Below are 21058 nucleotides of genomic sequence, written 5' to 3'. Positions count from 1 at the left end.
GAGTGAATACCATCTGGTCCTGGTGACTTATTGGTGTTTAATTTATCAATTTGTTCCAAAACCTCCTCTAATGATACCTGTAATGATACTTACTTGAGCATCTTCACTGTTCTATCAGCAGAGGAGTTACTTTCAATAGACTATTTCGTATTTTGCAGGGGAAAATGTATACCTTATTCTGGCAGCATAAGAGGTGCCAGATCTCTTAATTATTTGAAAATTCTATTGTCTAATTCCTTGATATCCTTCCTATGGTGTGTTCATAACAAACACAGGGTAGGGAGCATGCCGTCGTTGTTTGTACATCACCTAGTATGTTGTAGGAGATACTGAAAATTAAAAAAAAAAAAACCCAAACCCTTTCTCCTGTTATAGTATGACTGAACATTAGCAGAGAATGCCAGCTATGTGAATAATCTGGTTTCAGTAGAACTTCATTGAAGGGACAATGAAAGATTTAATCAGATTAAAGGTTAATATTGTTTATATGTAGAAATGGGTAAATTCAAGAAATCAAATATTTACTTCCATGATAAACACTGAAAACTGTCCTACCCACATATGAATACTAACATAATTTGTCAGGCTGGCTTTTTAAAAAATAGAATTAGTTGCATTTTATTGAAAAAAATCAACCCTTTGAAATATCTCCATATCTCCTGAAAGGCAATGAAGGGAAAGTTTAAAAGTTCAACATTGTCTGGCAGTGAAATTTTAATACTGTGCACTTAAATGTCAGTACAAGTTGACACTTCATTTTTTAGTGACTACAACTGGTAAAATCCCCTGGCAATTTAATACACATGCATCCATGGCAGACTATTTCAAACAGGATGGAAAACTAGAATTCATCCCAAATTTACATTGCAGACAAAACTAGAGTGATTTCCAGCTTCACATATGGTACAATATTCTGTTTATTGTGCATGCTGTTAATTTCCTCATTGAAAAGACTGTAAATTTTACCCTTTCTTTAGAGCATTAGGAGTACAAGGCACTTTGGCTATATAATTGGTGTGATACACTAAGAAACAGCTAGCTAAGTAGTTTCAGTCTTTCTGGTTTTGCTTTTTCTCCTAGTTTAACAACATTTTAGTGCTTTCTTTTTTTATTCATTAAGGTCATTGTTTGCTTTTACTCTGATGTCTAAGCAGCTGTGCAAGCTGAAGTAAAGAATATGGCCTTCAGCTTCACAGTTTCTACTGGAACCAAAACTTTTCTAGCAGCATATAATAGCCATAACACTAGATAGCTCTGCTGTTAATGAAAAAAAATGTACACAACACAACTAGGGTGACCAGACAGCAAACTTGAAAAACCTGGACAGGGGGTGAGGGGTAATAGGAGCCTATATAAGAAAAAAAACCCAAAAATGAGACTGTCTGTATAAAATCGGGATATCTGGTCACCCTAAACACAACAGGTAACTCTAGAGAAGAATATAACAGAAATAGACATACAGTCACAGCAAGTGCATGAATAGGAAAGCAGGATGTTAGACTCATGCAGTAGCATTTCATTAGCTATGTGCTGCTCTCTTTCTGGGCAGAACCCCTTTGCTCAAGCAGCAATATGTAAATATGATGGAATCTATATATAAGTAAATTCAACAGTTACAAAAGCCCCTCCTACCTGTATCTGTGTAGGAACTGTTAGGCCTGAATGAAAATACAGCAGACAAAACAGTTATGCTAACCTGACTGAAATCAGGCTAGCAAAGATTTTGGGTAATCCCAGAGTGGAAAAGTATTGAAAAGCAGTATTGTTTAACAGAGCCAGAAAAACGTGAGAAGAGCCTGAGATAAAAATAAAGATTGCATTGCTTGCATGCCATTAGCTGTGCTGAGACAGTGTTTGAAGAGAAGAGCTGATAAGGAGCATCCCACGGTTCAGTTCAGATTTTGTTTTTTTTGAGTTATTTTTTTGTTTAAAAAATTGTATTTCTAACTTTTAACTTTTGGTTGTTGTTAAATATATAATTAAAAAAAAAGTTAGAGAAAGTGTGTATATGTGTGTTGTAAAAAGTTAAGTTTTAAGTTTATTAAACAAAGGGGGGGTTTTGTTTGTGAAGTATGTGATGTATAAGAACCAAACATCATCCTTCAGGAAAGCTGAGTGTTTGTGATATATCTAAGCTATCTCTACTGATAAATGTAACAAAGGCAAGAGGAAATTTGACTTCCCCCTGATTCTGCAGTCCCTGCACACTCCCTCCTTCTGTTAGCTTCAATGGGAGTTTTGACTGCAGGGCCAAGACCAGTGTGAAGAGCATTAAGACTTTTGGAGGCTTTCATTCAGGAGTAGCTAGACAAATCCTGCATGAGCAATTTCTCTCTCGTAAATTTTTTTTCTCGGTTTCAGACTAAGGCAGTTTTCAGGGTTTTAGTTTTAAATCCCCACCAAAAACATGGATGAGATTTCTTTTTAAATCACTGCCTCTCCGATTTTTTTTAATCACTGATATGCATATATACACATTTGAAATGTGCACAGATGTAATTACTGTTTGTTTGTTTTTTCAGATTGCTTTTTAAAAACAACTTGGAAATCACATCCAAAAAACTGCATTTAAAATATTTTCTTTTAAGGTTTCAATGTCAAGCACTCAAAAGTTAGGCAACGGCTGAAATAAGGCTGCCTGTGCCACCTAGTTTTGTCCCCTTTATCCATATGCATTGTGAGACTGTCTATAATTACTATGTAATCCCCAGGACCCTTGCCTCCTTCCATGCACATGATGCTGGACTGTGCTCTGGGGATGAATCAGGTTTGTTACTGCATGAAGCTGTTGTGGGTAGGGCCCATGCCTCATTTTGTTGCAGAAGTTGGAAGTTGTATAGGGAATGAGACGGGATTGAGGGAAGGCAGAAGGGGCTTATGCTTAAGGAAATTGAATGTAACTCTGGAGAACTGGATTCTATTCCTGCCTCTTCCACCAAGTTCCTATGTGATGCTAGGCAAGTCACTAAAACCAAAACGTTCCTCATTTTCTGGGTGCCCACTGTGAGATACCTGGGGTCAGATTTGTAGAAGTGTTGAATATTAACAGCTGCAACTTAAGTTGATTGTTCAAAAACACCATCATATCATAAGCTGTATAATGCTAAGTGCTCTTGAAAAATCAAGTTCTTAGAGTCTCAAGTGGGGCACCCTAAATTAATGGATATATTTGGAAACTTTGGCCTTAAGCGTTCTGTGCCTCAGTTTCCGAGCTGTAAAATGAAGATAACATCACCTAATTTCAGGGGGTATTGTGAAGATAAATTCATTAATGGCTGTGAGCATTTGAATAATATGGTGAGAGCACTATACAAATAACCACTTTGTATTTAGTGCAGGGTTTGGATAGTGTGCATTGAATAAGGCCTGAGATCATACATTTTATAAGGATAAAAAGAAATAGTCAATAACTTCTCGTTCAGTGAGTGAGGAAGGGGAGTGTCTTTTCCCTGACCTCATTCTGAGAAACTTTTGCTGAAACTTCAAAAAAACTAGCTTGAAGCAGACACCTGAAAGCTTTGGTACAAATGGTTAAAGTATAGTCAAGTTATAAGTTTTAGTCATGGGTATTTTTAGTAAAAGTCACGGACAGGTCATGGGCAGTAAACAAAAATGCATGGGTGCTGCAGGGGGCAGAGGGAGGGTTGGCAGGGCTGGGGCATGATCCCTAGCCAGCTCCTGAGCTCCATGTGCTGCCTTCGCTCCACCCCAAGGCCCGGATCTGCAGCTCCTATTGGCTGGGAACTGTGGCCAATGGGAGCTGCGGGGGCAGTGCCTGCTGGCAGAGGCAGCACATGGAGCTACGAGTGAGGGAAGGGAGCGCCCCCTCTAGATAAGCACTGCCCCACACCTCAGTCCCCAGCGCTGAGCTCCCCCACACTCAAACTCCTGCTGCTGGGGGTGGGGAGGAGACTGTCCCAGAAACAGCCAATGCGCCTGGCCCTGGGACTGCCTGACCTGCTCATGCAGCCCCTGGGCCAGGTTCACCTGCCACTGCAGAAGTCATGGAGGTCAGGGAAAGTTGCAGAATCAGTGACCTCCATGACAAATACGGAGCCTTTGTTATAAGCTACTGAAACAGGGTCTTATAGCTGAAATGGCAGGTAACCTTAACAATAGGTCTCACTACCAGGGCCGGCTCCAGACCCCAGCGCGCCAAGTGCGCGCTTGGGGCGGCGTGCCGCGGGAGGGCGGCAGGCGGCTCTGGTGGACCTCCCGCAGGCCCCGCGGCTTCGGTGGAGCATCCACAGGCGTGCCTGCGGGAGGTCCACCGGAGCTGCGGGACCAGCGGACCCTCCACAGGCACGTCTGCAGGTGGTCCACTGGAGCCGCGGGACCGGCGACCGCCAGAGCGCCCCCCGCGGCGTGCCGCCCTGCTTGGGGCGGCGCAATTCCTAGAGCCGCCCCTGCTCACTACCTTCACCACCTGTGGTTTATATGCATTCTCACACACATGCTCCATGTGCACAGCTAAAATATCATGAATCTCATATGTTTATAAATATCCTGTGCCTAATTCCCCCCTCTACAGCAAGTTCAATGGTGTCAGTAAAGGTAGAATCCAGATCATCCATATCATAACTCAGTATGGATGAAATTCACTTTTGTGCAGACAGGCTGCATGCGGTGCTTACCAATGTGCTTAATTGGTTCAGAGGACCTGATAAAGCCCTCTGTCCTGAGGAAAATGTCATGCTCTGTGCAATATATATTAATATTTGGATAAATGAACACTTCAGCCTTCAGTTAGATTAAAGAGCAAACTCTCACCTAGTATACAGTGGGATAACTTCACAAAAGGACTTAGGCTCCTAACTGCCATTTTAGGCATGTAAATCCCAGAATCAGGCCCCATTGGGAGTCACAGAATCCCTGCTCAGCTGCCATCAAACCTCGTAGGCACCTAAACTTGCTCATCACCTTTAATTTTTGCAGTAAAAGTTTCCTAGGAACCTATGTTTCTACTGGTGTGCATGTACACATCAGCCCCATGCCAGGCAGAGTCCCAGAGTGATTCACAAACAGGCAGAGGAACGCCTGGTAAGCATGCTGAGATCTTGCCTATGAGATCAGGCCCCTATAAGTGAGCTGGGGCGGCAGGAGGAAGAGGCAGACTGGTCTCAACTTTTAGCCCAGTGGTTAGGGTACTCACCTGGCATCTGGGAGACTTGCAGTTCAAGTCCCCCCTCCATTTGAAGGGTATAAAGGATTTGAACAGGGATCGGACACCTTTCAGCTCCATGGAATGTTGTTAATGGTGGGGGGGGCACTCCCTCAATCTGTCCTGCTGAAACTCTTCCACTGTGGATACATAATCAAAAATGTCATTGGAGCTGGGGGACTGGATTGTGGGTCTCCCAGTTCCTAGATGAGTGACTCTGTAGCGTTCCAGTTAGTGTATTCTCATGGTTGTGCTCTCTCTCTCTGGCCCAGTCCTTGTTCATTATTTACCCACACTGGAACTGCTTTAACAGGAGAGACTGAGGGATTTCCCTACATCAGAATATTCTATAGCCCTGTGGTTAGAGCACCTGAGAGGTGGCAGGTCCCTGTTTAAATACCTTCTCCTCCTTAGGTGGTGGGTGGATTTGAACAAGAGTCTTTTGCATTCCAGGTGAGTACCTGAGTGAGAGGGCTGAAAGTTAGGAGGATGGTTTTCCTCCCCAGCTTCTTGCTAAAATGTTGTAGGTGCTGAACATCAAAAGATGGCTTTCAGCTGAGAATGCCAAGCAGAAGTAGGCCCAGGTAAGCCCTGGCTAAGCCTCCCCTTGGCCCAGACTTAGGCATTTATCTCTGAGAGAGGGGCAGGGTTTAGCACATACCTCTCTTCTTGCATCTCCCACTGATTAGTTTAGGGGAGAAGCTGTCAAACATGCTGGCTTTTGTTAATCCCATTCTTAGGCCCCTATCGCTCCCCCTTCATTGTATAGGGAGTCTAAGCGCCTAACCCAAGCTTTGTGAATCTCAGTGATTTTCTAGGCATCTAAAAATTTGGGCTAGACTCACAATGCTGAGTGTCACAGCACCAATCTCTCAAACCTCCAGCATCAAAAAAATTGCCATATTAACATAACATACAACTTCAAACTCTTTTGAGTTCAATCAATATTTAATTTGTTCAGGTCTGAACAGCACCTGATATTATTTCAGATGAGAAAAAAGTCAGACTGAATAGTTTGTCAATGTTCTCTCTCAGAAAATCTGCAAACTGATCATGAGTGTAAAAATATATAAACTTAATTCTTCTTAAACTGACAGCAGAGAAGGTATAAAACAAAATCTTACTATGGGTTTTAGTAATAGTCACATGACCACAAAAACTTTATGATCTCAAAATAAAGCATCGCTATTCTGTTTTACTAATCTTTAAAATCATGTCAGAGTCAGATGACCAAAAAAAAAATTGCCCTAAAAGAACTACCTAATATATCAACCTGGGAGCCAGAAGCTGGATCAATCTTAGGACCCAATACTTACTATCAAGTTTAGTGCTTATTTTTGTCAGTCGGCCCATAGAATTCCCTGGGACTACTCAAAATGGTGCATATTAAAACATTGGAAGGATCAGTTCCTTGGTAAATACATTAGTATTGACAAAGAGGATCTGTATAAGTGTAAGGGAATGGAATAAAATTTAAAAATTGCCATCAATGGAAAATGCTAATTGATTTCTAGCACTTTGTGATAAATCACAAATGTGGCTGGGGCAGGCAACAGCTATAGTTGGGTGGTTTAATCAACTGGCATGCTGATATTTGATCACCTGAAATAGTAAGATTTGAAAATTCAAGTTTACTTAATTGCCTCTCATTTATATCTGGTCTGAATTAGACCCAAATGAAGAAATTGTCAAATTGATTTTTTCCCCGTAGATTCAATGTGCATTCCACTTGTGTGTGAGTGCTCAGCACCAGAGCTGGAGCATTTTGCCCAGTAGTACCCATAGAGGGGCAGTGCTTGCACCTTGTAGCCATAGTCCCTCCTGTGGCTATATGAGGCAGTGCCACTGTGGCCGTCTGTACCCCTATGTTCACCTCTCTTACAAGACTGTTACATTTTGTACAAAGCATACCATGTAAGGTATCATTTGAAAACTCATGGTTTGCTGATCATTATTGTCCTGGTAAAATATGTGTGGCAACATTGTAGATAAAGCTATATGATTTCACTGCATGATATTACCAAAACATGTTCTGGAGAGCAGTCACAAATAAATTCCCCAGAGACAAAAGGCTAGCCAACACCTCAGACAGGTGTCAATGGGATCAAAGGGACCATCCCCTGATGGCCATTCTTCAGCAGGAGAAAGGGTGTGGGCAAAAAGTCTCTGTTTTGACAAAGAAGCAGTTTAAGGTTCCTGGCTGCGCCAACTTTCTGTCTCCTGAACGTCAGCTGGAGATGATTCTTGAGCAAGAGAAAGAGCTATAAGAGGGGAGGGCAGATACCCGCCCAAAATCTCTCCCTTGCTCTCTATCCACTTCATCATCAACACCTGAAGAACAAGGAAGCAGCATTGGACTGCAGGGAGAGATCCTAACTAAAAGAGGTTCAGCCAGTAAGACTGCTGGAACATGTGGTGAAAGAGAACTTTGCTTTGTATTCCCTTAATTTGTTAAGTTAGATGTTAAATGGAGCCGATCTGCTGGAGGACTCTGCTGGATGTGTCACCAGCACAACACGTTTGGCAGTCGTCGAGCTCCTTCAGCTCAAAGTGAGACAGAGGAGGAGATGATGATATATGATATTTGTACAAGCACTGAGTGGTGGGATCACATCGTCATGGAGTCTGGGATGACGAGCAGTGGCTGCAGAGAACTTTCGTGAGAAAAAAACTCACTTTCATGGGTGTGTGTGAGACACAAGATTGAGAGCTGCCCTGACGGGAAAAAAAGTGGCTATTGCAATCAATCTGGAAGATGGCAAATCAGAGCCTACCGGTCGGGGAACCAACCAGTTGGTGGGATATTCCTATTCTGGCCCCCACCTGGCATCAGAGACGTTAATCGTCGGGGTTTTTCTATCTATCTCTCCAGGCGCTGTGGGATCACTGGCCTGGAAAGGTGCATGATGCACGATCTTCGAACAGTGGCCTGTTTCAGAAGAGATGCAGGGACTTTTTTTTCCCAGACAGGATCACAGGGGGGGGGGTGAAAAAATGCCCATGTGCGTTTAAAGGCTCGCTGAGATGTTTGTATGGGAAGCTAGACTTGGGAAAGCAGCATCAGCCGGTTAAGCGCTTGCTGTGTACCCTCCATAATATTTGAAGGGAAGAGTGTGAAACATTCAGGGGCATGGACCACCGAGGTTCAAGTCCTGGAGCTGAATATATGCAGAGCCAGAGAGCAGCAGAGAGAGGCCCCAGCACAGGCCTTCAAGGGATAGAGATGCCTTGAGGAAGAATTTGAGGCTGGCTGAAAGCCAGTGTTGCTTATTCTATTATCCATAATAATAATATGATTTGCAGTCTTTCTTTCTTGGGCTAAGGTGTCTCTTCTTATATATCTGCTATAAAAAAAGACTTTTTCAAAGCCAGAATTGTTTTTAAAAAAAAAAAAAAAAACAGACAGACAGAGACACACAACACACATCATTAACACTGTACAGTCACAAGTTTGCATATGCCATGTCTGGATTGCTGTTTAATGAAATCTGCACTTCAGGGTGCATATATGCATGGTGATGGGGGGGAATGCAGACTGGATGCTGGGGAAAGGTGTTGGAGCTGACATTGGGGGCAGGCACCTCTCTGTAGCAGAGTGCTGAAGACAGTTTTCAGCATGTCCTCTTTGCTCTCTTTTTTTTTTCAAATTTTTTTTTTTTCTGTGATGTTGAACATTCTGGGCAGTCCAGTCAGTCACAGTCACACACAAATGACACACATTAACACGGGCACAGCATTATCCACTATCTCCAGACATGAATTGTTACACACTGAGGAGTTCTCACTTTCAGGTTCTCACTCTTGCTTTTTTCTCCCAAAAACAAACACAACAGAAAGCACAGAAATGGAGGTGATCTTATCTCCTATCTCTTCACTAAAGAGTCTCCACATTTTTTTTCAGGGAATCCCTGAAAGATATCCATAACCCCCCCTCTCCAAAAACATCCACACAGAAAAAAAAAAAAGCCCGCTTACACCGCACTCTCCTCTGCTTTCTGCAACTGCTGGTGAGAGAGCTCCTGGCTGCATGCCTCCAGAATCTGCGGTTTCTTCCCCCCCCCCCAGAGCTTCTCTGGTTACCTGTAACCTGTAACTGATTAACTGATTGCACTCCACACCTGGCTGCAGCAAACAGGAGGAGAGCAAGAGCAGTAGAGTGCAAACTGATGTGCAGAGTGGCTGAACAGGATTCTGGGATAGCTCCTTCCCTGGGAGGACAGGTAAGCACTGGTGAGTGTTTAGTTGAGTTTTCCCTTTTATTTCTTTGTAACCAATTCTTTTATGCCTCATTACATGTATTCACTTAAAATCTATCTTTCTGCAGTTAATAATTTTGTTTCATTTTATCTAAACCAGTGTGTTTGGATTGAAGTGTTTGGGAAACTCCATTTGGGATAACCAAATTTGTGCATGTAATTTTCTATTAATAAATGACAGACTTTACGTGAGTTTATATTGTCCAGGAGGGTTCTGGGCAGTACAAGACGCACATTCCTTGGGGGAAGTCTGGGACTGGGAGTTTGCTGATGTTGCCCTGCAGTGTAATTCATGAGTGGCTGGCGATAGCACTCATACAGTATAGCTGAGAGTGATTTACATGCTGGAGACTGTGTATGAACAGACCAGGAGTGATTGTTTTCACAGAGAAGTAGGGTAAAAAGCTCCCCAGATTGGAGAATTGAGGGGACACTGCTGTCAATCAGTCCATCTTGTACCCTGAGTCATGTCACAGACTCCCTGACCTAACTCAGTTCCTTCTTAACACCAGGGGTTGGAATCAGAACTCTGTAGTTTCTAACCTAAAAACATCTCCACTTCTTAGTTACTTTTCCAGCGCTATGTAGTTAATTAGTATAGTGCCAGTCAGTTGGCTTTAGTTTAAGTATTTCCGAGGTGATGGCCTCACCAGGGTTTAAACATTGTCCATCATGTGAGGGAGCTATCCCCACACACAATGCACTCTGTGCTTAGGTGAAACCCACATCAAGGAGGGCTGTTTGATTTGCACATTGTTCACGAAATGAACTCAGGTTGTGAGGAATCTTCATCTAAACCAGCACCTGCTTGAATAGGGCATGTGGCCTGCTTCAGCACCGAGGCCTCTGTTCGACTGGAGGTTGCCCTCAGGTTCTGAGAGTGCTGCTGCTTCACATCCTGGAGCTGGCTCCTCTCTGAGGAGACAGGAGTCATTCTCTGTCAAGTGTGCTGAGGAAAAAGTCACATTGCATGGGGACTCATCTGCCTCCTCCAGAAGGAGCGCAGACTGGCACAGTGTAAATGCTGGTGCAAGGGATGGAAGCGGTCCTGTCAACTACTCCCCAGTATGATGCTAGGTCGTCAGATATCCTGTACCATTGACTCTGGTTCCTGCCCTGGGGCATCCATTAATTTCCCACAAAGTCACTGCTGTTTCCACGCTGGCATCTGTTGCTGCATGATATGCCATCCTCCGCCTTTCTTTCCTGACCTCTCCCTTGGTCCAGGACTCTCAGTGCTGCATTGTATATAGCTCTGTTGGCTGAATGGGCCACTAAACCTGTGGGTCTGGTGGCACCAAATCCTGATGTTTCCCTTTCTCAATCAGTGGAAGTGGGGCAAGTGCTGGAATTAGCACAAAGGACCTCCTCAGCACCAGGAACTTCTTCAGCACCCTGCCATCAGCACTACAGATGTTACCATGGTGGCAGTCACTGCCCTCCACTTTGACAACATAAGTTACCTCGATATAACTGCCGACTTCGGACTCGATACCACTTCCAGCACCAGAAACAACAGAGGCATACTCAGTGTCAGTGGCACCGTTTCCACCATTAGTGCCACTTCCCTCTACATTCTAGGCTATGGACAAGTGTAACGGGGTGCAGCCTCACCACCGCTGTGCCTCCTGCTGCTGTTTAGGGAATTAGCTTTTTCTGTGGCATGCCTTCCTCTTGTGGTGTCTTGCCCTCCATTACTTTCTCTGTCTCCACTGTCCTCACCATCAGACCCCCATCACTCCTGGACTGCGGCGGCCACTTCTAGACACTGCCCTCCGGCTGTGCCTGCTCCGCTGGCGCTCCCCCACTTCCAGGGGACCGTCAGCTTCTGGTTCTATCACTCGCCCCAGTGGCTCACGGCAGTCCTCAGTCTAGCCCCTTCCTCCAAGGGCAAACTGCAGTCTGGCTTAGCCACTCTCATCACTGGCAAGTTGGGGGAAATGGGGGGGTCTCCCAGGCCCACCTGCTACTCTGGTCCCTGACCCAGGGACCCTCTAGTGACAGCCACTTACTGCTCTCCTCTACTGCCTACTTCCCTGGGCCACTTCCCCATAGCCCCAGCACCTTCTCTGCTCTTTTGTGTCAGGGCCCCAGTCTGGCAGTCGTCAGCCTAGAACTCTCCCAGCCTCTGCTGACCCTGCCCAGCCCAGCCCTGCTCTGTCTTAGGTGCTTCTCTAAGAGCCAGTTTTTCTTCCTTTTCCCCCCAGGGAGAGACTTCACTCCTCTCTGCAGCCTTCTTATAGGGCCCAGCCTGGCCCTGATAGGCTGCTTTCAAGCCTCCATTTGATTGGCTCCGAATAAGCCCTTCCAGGATTGGCTGGGGCTCTGTGCAGCCTCTCTGGCTTGCTTTAACACCTTCCATGCCAGAGTGGGGCAGCTTCCTCACTACAACAAGTCAGACCAATTGCTCACACTCTCAGGGCTGGTTCCAGCTTTGTCCCATGAAGCCTGGTACTTCTCAGCATTTTCAGGATTTTTCTCCTCCCATTCTTTATCACCTGACCCATGTCAGGGGCCGTTCATGGAGAAATATGGAGCCCAGGGCTGGTGCTCATCTTGTGGTTGAGATGGGGGACCCTGGCCCCAGTGCTCACTGGCCACCAATACCTTTTCCATACCTGTGGCTTCCATGAAATCCATAGGACATTCTTCAGTCATAGTGGTCCCACTCTTCATCTCCCTCTAAGGCGAGATCACCGAGCAGTGCTGTGGCAATGACTATTGATCCACTTCAGGCCCAGGTGAATCTTCCCCTCATGCAGCCTGTATATTCATCCCATCCAGGTCCATCAGCACTGGAGCAGGATCTAGCTCTGGCATAGTTAACTGCTTTGTCTTCATCTCTGGACAATTCTGAGGTGCCTGACCCTTCCTCTCCTTCAGTACCAGGGGATTTCAAGACATACCAGGACCTTTTGTGGTGTGTAGCTGCTTCTCTGGGTATTCAAGCTGAATTTCTGAAGGCGAATACCCATAAATTGTTGGATATCCTGCAGCTGTCTGCTCCTGAAAGAGTCACCCTCACTTTTAACAACTATTAAGAACCTGCTAAGGTTTTCTAGAGCATGCTGGCTTTGGTACTGCCTACCACGGAGAGCATGGAGAAACACTACTTTATGCCGGTGCAGGTATTTTAGGGGTTTTAACCCAAACTCCCTGGTCATAACCATGGTGAACTGTAGAGCCCAGCAGGGCAGATTCACTCCACTCCCAAGAATAAGACCCATAAGCTCATAGATTTTAAAGTCAGAAGGGACCATTGTGATAATTTAGTGTGAGCTCCTGCACAATGCAGGCAACAGTACCTCCCCCACTCCTGAAATAAACCCCTAACCTCTGGCTGAGTTACTGAAGTCCTCAAATCAAATAAGGACTCTAAACAGGTGGAATTAATGGGTAGGATGATTTATGCTTCCTCTTCCTTGCACCTGAGCATTGCTAACCAGCAGGCATTGCTGTCCAAATATGACTTTGTGAACTGGATGGCTGTGTCTAAGTTTGCAGGCCAGCTGCTGGAAGCCTTGAGGGAGGAATTTTGGGAATTATTGCTGAAGGCTTCTTGGTGGCTAAGATTTCATTGCAGTCTAGTCTGGATGTCACAGATACTTTGGCCAGAGTCATGGCCTCAGCAGTGCCCACGAAAAGGCCATCCTGGCTGCAGAATTTGGGCATGGCTCCCAATATGCAACAAGCCATAGAGGATTTGCCCTTTGATGGCCAAGTCCTTTTTTCAGACAAGATGGATGAGGCTCTGCACCTCTTCAAGGACCTAGGGTTACCGTGTGGTCCTGGGGAGTGCGTAGACCAGCAGTGGTTGTCAACAGCAGCAGCAGTATCATCCACAGGGCTCATTTGAGCAGACTTTCCCTCCCCCAAGAAAGCAGGACTACCCCAGAAAGGGGCATAGGTCCAAACGTTCATTTTGACTCCTTAGTCTGGAGCAGTGTTCCTGTCATCACTCCTTCTCCCTGTCTGCTCCATTTGGGGACAGGCTGACTCGCTTTCACAATGCTTGGAGCTTGATCACCACTGACAGCGGGGTCCTAAGCACTATCAGATTGGTCTATGCCATCTAGTTCCTTTCCATCCCTCCCTGTCCCTCTTCAGAGGCCCCTCTCATTTCGTCCAGTTCTCTGGGATCCAAAACACTCAGTTCAACTCTAGATTTTGTCATGCAGGTTGCTTTATTTGGCAAACAGCAAAGCTACGCTGAGTTGATCAGACTCAAGCATAGGGAGTGAGTATAGGGCGTACATTGCATTTGCTATACTTTACACCACTCATTTTTGTATTGGCTTTGTTTTTTTGCAAGAGGCAATCCCTGTTCAGCACATTCTGTCCATGTGTTGTTCATATGGAACCTGATCCAAGTTTATCTCATCCATAGTCCTTAGCATCAAGGTGCTGCTGCTTATCTTAGCTAGCACAGACATCTTAACTCCCACATACTGTTGTTCAAGCCCCTGTTTACAACTTAACCTTCCATTTACCTTCCCAATTTTGTCCTTTCAAAAATGATGCAAGTTACTATGTCAAGCCAGGCCTACACTCTAAGCATTCAGTGCAAAGGAACTGAGGGGGTGGGGACATGCCACCTCATATATCCAGGGAGAAGCTATGCCCAGGAGGTATGAGCACCACTCTCTGTGGTACCAGTAGGCAAAAATCTCCATCTCCAGTATGCTGGAGAATTTTCTTAGTCAGAAAACTACCCATGCTGGAGAAATGACAGTAAACTGAAAAATAATGCTGAAAAGTACACACAAGACCACAAAACCTATAATAATTTCACAATACTAACAAAAGACCAACATGTGGCTGGCAACAGACATCTTACAGTAAGCTTACTAAGTGGCAACTGTTAACATTTAAACAGTTGTTTGAATTATGATACAGCAGCTTGTTAAAAATCTTGCAAGGGACATTTTACTGTTCTCATGCATTCATTGTTCCAAATGACACAGAATTTAAGCAGTGTTTAAACTGAGTTATAGAACCATGTTCAAGCTGTGCTGATGGGTTTTTCTTGCATATTTCTATTTCTAACATAATATAGCACACTGCTGCTTTAGAAGAGGTCTCTGACTTTATTTGCAATATCTTAGTGTGGATGTCTGCTGTACCCTTTTAAAAATCAGTTTTGGAAATGACTATGGCATTAGTGTTAATGTGGACAGGTATGTAGAAATAAAGGGAAATCCCACTGAAGGAACAAAATGGACACCGTGTAGAATCAAGCACATGGGTTTATTATGCACAGCGCTGGCAGAGTGTCACTTTGCTTATTAGGCTCAGAGAAACTGCCAAATAATTGATTACAATGGATTATATGGAGTTTTCATGGGCGCAGGGAAGTGATGGGGTAGGAGGTCCCAAGAGCCTGGATAGGTTTAGCAGAAAGATAAAGATAAGCACAGTAGCCAGTAGTCTAAAGATTACATAATGTCTTCGCCCATGGTTTCAGGTTAACATATGACACATTGTTAGTACACAGATGTTTTCCTTTAAACAATGTATAAAGTATATTACTATAAAATATATATGTTGAATTTTGATTTGGGGTCCACAGGAATGAGGTAGCCCTTTTGATTGTCCAGCAGGTAGATTCCAGGGGGCAAAAAGACATTGAAAAGTACATGGCAATAGAAATTGTCATTCAAGTTGCCCATTAAGCTTCTAAAGGCAGACACTGGCATCTGGAGGGATGAGAGAGGATGTCATATCTCATACTGACTCTTCCATGAATTCAAGGTTGGTATGTGGGGAGAGCATGCGGAGGAGTGGACACAGACAGACACAGGGCCCCTTTCAATCTTTTGGTCTCTTTGAAACTTCAGATAAGAGTGCCAATTACTGCTCCCCATCTGGCATTTTGCTGACCATACTTATTTTAGTAAAAAAACAAGGTTGTCTTTTGTTTGTTCTACTTCTCTTAGCCAATATTGTTCACTGTTTGCTAAGAACTCTCAGCCTCTTGACCAAACTCTGGACTTCAGGCCTGTAAAAAGTTGTTGGCATAGCCTGTTTCAGGATTGTACATAGCTCATTGATTTTGGCCCTTCACCCACTGCTTCTTCTGCTTCCTGTTTTCTCTCTCCCATGAGCACTACTTCATTTGCAAAAAGCATGCACCAAGGTGCCACTTTCTGGATGTTTCTGGTAAGTGTACCGAGTGCAAATGTGAACAAAAAGGGGCTCAGTGCCGAGTCTTGAAATACTCCAGCTCTTACAAGAAACTGTTCAGTTTCTCCACATGGCCTCCTGTGGTAACAGCATCGTCATATATGCCCTGGATATCTGATATAGTTTTCAGGTATATGTTTAATTCTTATACACCCCCATATAACTTATTTCGGAACATGGTCATAAGCCTTCTCAAGAGTGAAGAACAGTATGTACAGGGTTTTCCTCTTTTTTCTCTGCATGTGGAAATATGTACTCTTAATGTAAAGCGAGCCTCTAATGCTGACTTTCCCAGCATGAATCCACACTGATTGTCACTGACCTTTACTTCTCTTCATAGTATCTTATCAATAACTTTTCCCAAACAGATATTTATTGTGTGGTTCATGAGTTACCACAGTCCGGTATGTCTCCTTTTCTCTTCAATATGGTACTAATGTGCTCTTTTTCTAGGCATCAGGCAACTTCTCAGTCCTCATGCTGCAGTTCAACATTGCGTCAATATGTCCATGCCTGCTTGCCCCAGGTACTTTCATCCTTCTGCCGGTATGCCATCAAGGCTAAGAGCTTTTTTATTTTTCATGTTGCTCAATGCTTCTGCAACTACTACTTCTAGAATTGGTACCACTGGACCCATGCCTCCCTCTATTTCCATCTGTATTTATACCACACTCCTCCCCATGGTATCTCAGCTCCTTTTGTGGTAGCACACCTATCAACTGTAATTGGTGATTATTCTAATCAAACAAGTACTGGTACTTTACCAGATTGCACGACACTGACATCCATCAAACTCAGGCCCTTGTCAACCACCAGGGGACCACATTGCATTGGCGGGTAACCTCCTTTGAAACAACTTGCTTCAGCAGATCTCTGCTGTCATGGTGATGCATAGGGAAAGGAATTCTGAAGACACATAGTAATACTGGACATTCATTGACAAACTCCACTTAGGCCAGTATGCTGTCAAATTCTGTATTTCTTGCAGCTTCCCAGAGACATAAGGTGACCATTAAGTAGAGGGTGTTTCAGTAGCTTGATCTGGAGATTACAGAGGCAGAGATGACAGGTGCATTGCATATTAGAGAGGCTACAATCTCAGCAAATTGAAGCTGAAAAAAAGTAGAGCAAGACTGGGGAATATGACAATTCAGGCTGTGGGGTAAAAAGGAGCTTTAAGAAATTACTTTTTGCTGGCAAATATTTTTTGCAGGTAATAGGTATTAGTAATACAATAACAGGAACATTTTCAGTCTTTGAAATAAACTTCTACTAAAGTCAATGGAAGCTGTGATTGCTTCTGTCAGAGCTAAACTTGACCAATGCTGCAGATATTCTTTGTGTTAGTGGTTCATGTTGTGTCCTCTGATGAAAATAGATTTATATCACTAGGAAACTTCAAGTCCTGGAGCCCAATTGATATTATATCAGGGGATAATTTGAGCTTCTTCTTCAAAGAAGAAAGTTTAAGAACCACTTTCACAAGCATGTTTAGTGTTTCAAAATGAGAACTTCTTTTAGAATTGTTTCAGCTGTGACTCATCCACTGAATAGCATGGTATCGTTGGCTCCATTATTTTGTTTTTACTGGGCAACATATTACGCTATGCTAAAAGAACTAGGGGTGATATATGGATAATTTAAATTATTCTGCCTTTTACGACCCATAAAATTACTCTGTAATGAAAAACTGTTGCCATGGTATAAATAGTGGTTTCTAATAAATGTTTAAGTTTCTGTATTTTGTTTGTTTTTTCAGTTGAAAAGTCTATAAGATTTTATTTTCACAAGACCTAAGAATAATTCATTGAAGATCTAAGAATTTAAAATACATGCCCTGTTAAACAATCATGCCCCCATTTAATCAAATTATATAGATATAGAATAATAACACCAAATAAAAAGCCCATAAACTACTATTGGTTAGGCATTTCTGGTTGGGAAGAAAGTTATGCCAGTTTTCTTGCTGTTCTAAAGGCTAGATGGAAAGTTGTGACTCTCACTCTTGCTAGCTTCTAGAAAAAATGATAAATTGTGACCTTTCTTTTGCCTGAAAAAATGCCCTCCAGCAAATAAAACATTTAATTGGATTCCTTACTCTGTAAGTCAACATAGTTTACATGGGATATTTTGGCAGCTTTGCGTCTAGCTTTTCTTAGTGCATTGCTTCATTTGTGGTATGTTCTCATTTTGGAATAATCTTTTAGTTTTCTATATTACAAAATACATATTTCTCTGTTCTTGTCCACCCTATACAGTGACATTGTTTTGGTTTGTTCGGTTCTTTGCATATTTAGAGTAGTTTTATTATTACAAAACACAAGCAATTCATTGCAGCTGGCAGTGGCTTTTGTTTTAGAATAGAGTATTGTTCCAAACAGGAACTGATTTTGGGATGGTGATCAGATGTACTAGTCTATGATCTGTTTGTTTGCTTTTTCAATTTCTTATAAGCATCCATTCCAAGATGGATGAGGGCAGTCTAGAGTAATTAAAATAACTGAAATCTATCTTCATTTTTTAAAGATTATAGCATACTTAATGGGCTACCAATAGGAAATAAGCCACCCATTAGTAACATGTCCAAAGATCTGCCATAGCCCATCCTATTAACCCCGCTCAAATGCCAAAGAGGAAAACTGGACTTGGCAGTTTTGTCTGGGAAATTAACATCTGTTTAGAAAAAATGGTGGGATAATTATGAGGACTGTTTGACTGCGAGAACCCACCTTTGCTGTTATGCTGTGCAAACTGCGGAGATCACTTGATGCATAAAGAGGTGTACCACATATTTAAGGCAGTTGTACGTAAATATTGCCTATTTGGTAAGAAAGCTTAGAAAAAAAAATAAAACACACATAGAAAAAAATTTTTTGACTCCTTTAAATAAAAGTCTCTGAAACATGTTCTTATATCTTTATCCAATCCTGAGCATTAGTTCTCCTTAAAGAGAACAGCACTTTTAAGCACCATCTTATACTGGTATTTCTGCGGCAGTGTAAGAGCATTTTTAATTGTACAGTGCTGTGTTGTAATTGTCACCTGTGAGAGAGACAGCTGCAGAAATGCTAACTAATGACGCATTCCCTGGAAAGCACCATTCACTGCCACAGAAGAAAAAGCCTGAGGCATCAGGAACATGGGAAGGAAGCAAAATTATCGGTTCTATAATTCACAGCAGAACCAGCCTTAGTTTGCTCTGAAATTCTCATGGTTTTTAACACCACCTGTGGAGCCTTGATAGAAACAAACAGCAAGTTCCTCCTCTGCACATTTAAGTAGCCTACCGTGTTGTGATGGAAAAATGCTAGTTGGACATATGTTTGATCAGGGATTTAAGATAAATGTGAAAGCCTGTAAATTTCAAGTTAATTTCCAGAGACTAGAATCTTTCCCTACCCTGTGGCTAAATGAAAAGCAGGTTAATTATAAATGAAATCTTTTCAAGGTGAGCCGTATTGTTGTTACTTATAAGGTTGACTTCTCTTCCAATCACAGGGTACGTCTACAGTACGGGACTATTCCGAATTTGCATAAACCGGTTTTGTAAAGCAGATTGTATAAAATCGAGTGCGCGCGGCCACACTAAACACATTAAATCGGTGGTGTGCGTCCACGGTCCGAGGCTAGCATCGACTTCTGGAGCGTTGCACTGTGGGTAGCTATTCCGTAGCTATCCCATAGTTCCCGCAGCCTCCCCCGCCCCTTGGAATTTCCGGGTTGAGATCCCAGTGCCTGATGGGGCAAAAATCATTGTCGCGGGTGGTTCTGGGTAAATGTCATCAGTCACTCCTTCCTCTGGGAAAGCAACGGCAGACAAGCATTTCGCGCCTTTTTTCCCTGGATTGCCCTGGCAGATGCCATAGCATGGCAATCATGGAGCCTGTTTTGCCTTTTGTGACTGTCACCGTATGTGTACTAGATGCCGCTGACAGAGGCGATTCAGCAGCGCTACACAGCAGCATGCTTTTGCTTTTGCATGACAGCAGAGATGGTTACCAGCCATACTGCACCATCTACCAATCCATAAATTGGTAAAAAGATGAGCATGGCTACCAGTCATTTTGCACCATTTGCTGCTGTCATAAGTGCCCCTGGCTGCTCTTAGCCAGGGGCGCAAAAGCCAAAATTTTGAATGACTCCCAGAGTCAATCCCTCCTCTTTGGTATCTAAAAATAGAATCAGTCCTGCCTAGAATATGGGCAAGTGTACTAGAGAACCACTGTATCAGAGAGCACAGCTGCTCTGTGTCAGATCCTGCAGAAATTATGAGCTGTATGCTATTCACAGGGGGTGCTCCTGCAACCACCCCACCTGTTGATTCCGTTCTTCCCCCAGCCTTCCTGGGCTACTGTAGCATTGTCCCCCCACTTGTGTGATGAAGTAATAAAGAATGCAGGAATAAGACAAACTGACTTGTTAGTGAGAAATGAGTGGAAGGCAGCCTCCAGCTGCTATGATAGTCCAGACAGGACATTAAGGAGTGTGGAGGAGAGGAGCCCAGCATCCCTCTGATAGTCCAGGGGCAATTGAATCTTTTTTTTACACATGAAGGGTGTGGACTGACAGAGCTCAGCCCCCTGTTGCTATGACGATGATGGTTATCAGCCATTCTGCATCATCTACCCGGAAAAATTAGGGCCAGGCACCCTTGATAGACCTCACCGATGCTAGTCTGCATGGTTACCAGTCCTTTTGCACTGCCCCATGTGCCAATAGGCTGATGACAAGGACGGATACCAGTCATATTGCACCATCAGCCACCCATGGCGGGGGGGGGGGAGCAAGGATGTTGGTGTTGAGTGCTGCAGCATCGGGTCTATCTGCAGCATTCAGTAAAGATAGGGTGACATGTTAAAGAGTCAAGAGAGGATTGTTTTCCTTTTCACTCCTGGGGGTGGGTGGGGGGGTGCGTAAATTGCCGAGCTATGCCCTGACACACCGCGGACACTGTGTTTGACCCTAGAAGCATTTGGAGCTCAGCCAAGAATGCAAATACTTTTCGGAGACTGCAGGAACTGTGGGATAGCTTGAGTCCTCCAGTCCATGAGCATCCATTTGATTCTTTGGCTTTCCGTTACGTTTGTCACGCAGCAGTGCGCTGAGCCCCTGCTATGGCGTCTGTCTGGAGATTTTTTAAAAAATGATTTTGAATTTCGTCTTCTGTAACGGAGCGCTGATAGAACAGATTTGCCTGCCCTTACAGCGATCACATCCGCATGGTCCATGCGGGAGCTCTTTCTTTATTTTGATTTTTAACTGCATCACCACATGTGCTGATCTGAGCTCCACGCTAGGTAAACAGGAAATATTCAAAAGTTCGCGGGGCTTTTCCTGTCTACCTGGCCACTGCATCCGAGTTCAGATTGCTGTCCAGAGCGGTCAGTGGTGCACTGTGGGATACCGCCCGGAGGCCAATACCGTCGATCTGCGGCCACACTAACCCTAATCCGATATG

The 21058-nt window shown here is 43.8% G+C and overlaps 2 long non-coding RNA genes across 2 annotated transcripts in view; one reads left to right on the top strand and one right to left on the bottom strand.

Annotated features, from left to right (window-relative positions):
- Positions 1-21058, top strand: part of LOC120400015 — a 220658-nt gene that overhangs the window by 176255 nt on the left and 23345 nt on the right. The window lies entirely within an intron of this gene.
- Positions 5241-5886, bottom strand: LOC120400017. Its single transcript, XR_005595467.1, has 3 exons — positions 5823-5886; positions 5562-5622; positions 5241-5301 (listed from the first exon to the last, which is right to left on the bottom strand). It is a non-coding gene; the product is annotated as an uncharacterized LOC120400017 (long non-coding RNA).

The sequence above is a fragment of the Mauremys reevesii genome, linkage group 3, assembly GCF_016161935.1.
Source record: "Mauremys reevesii isolate NIE-2019 linkage group 3, ASM1616193v1, whole genome shotgun sequence".
Taxonomy (NCBI): Eukaryota; Metazoa; Chordata; order Testudines; family Geoemydidae; genus Mauremys; species Mauremys reevesii.
This window is presented reverse-complemented; position numbering and strand designations above follow the sequence as displayed.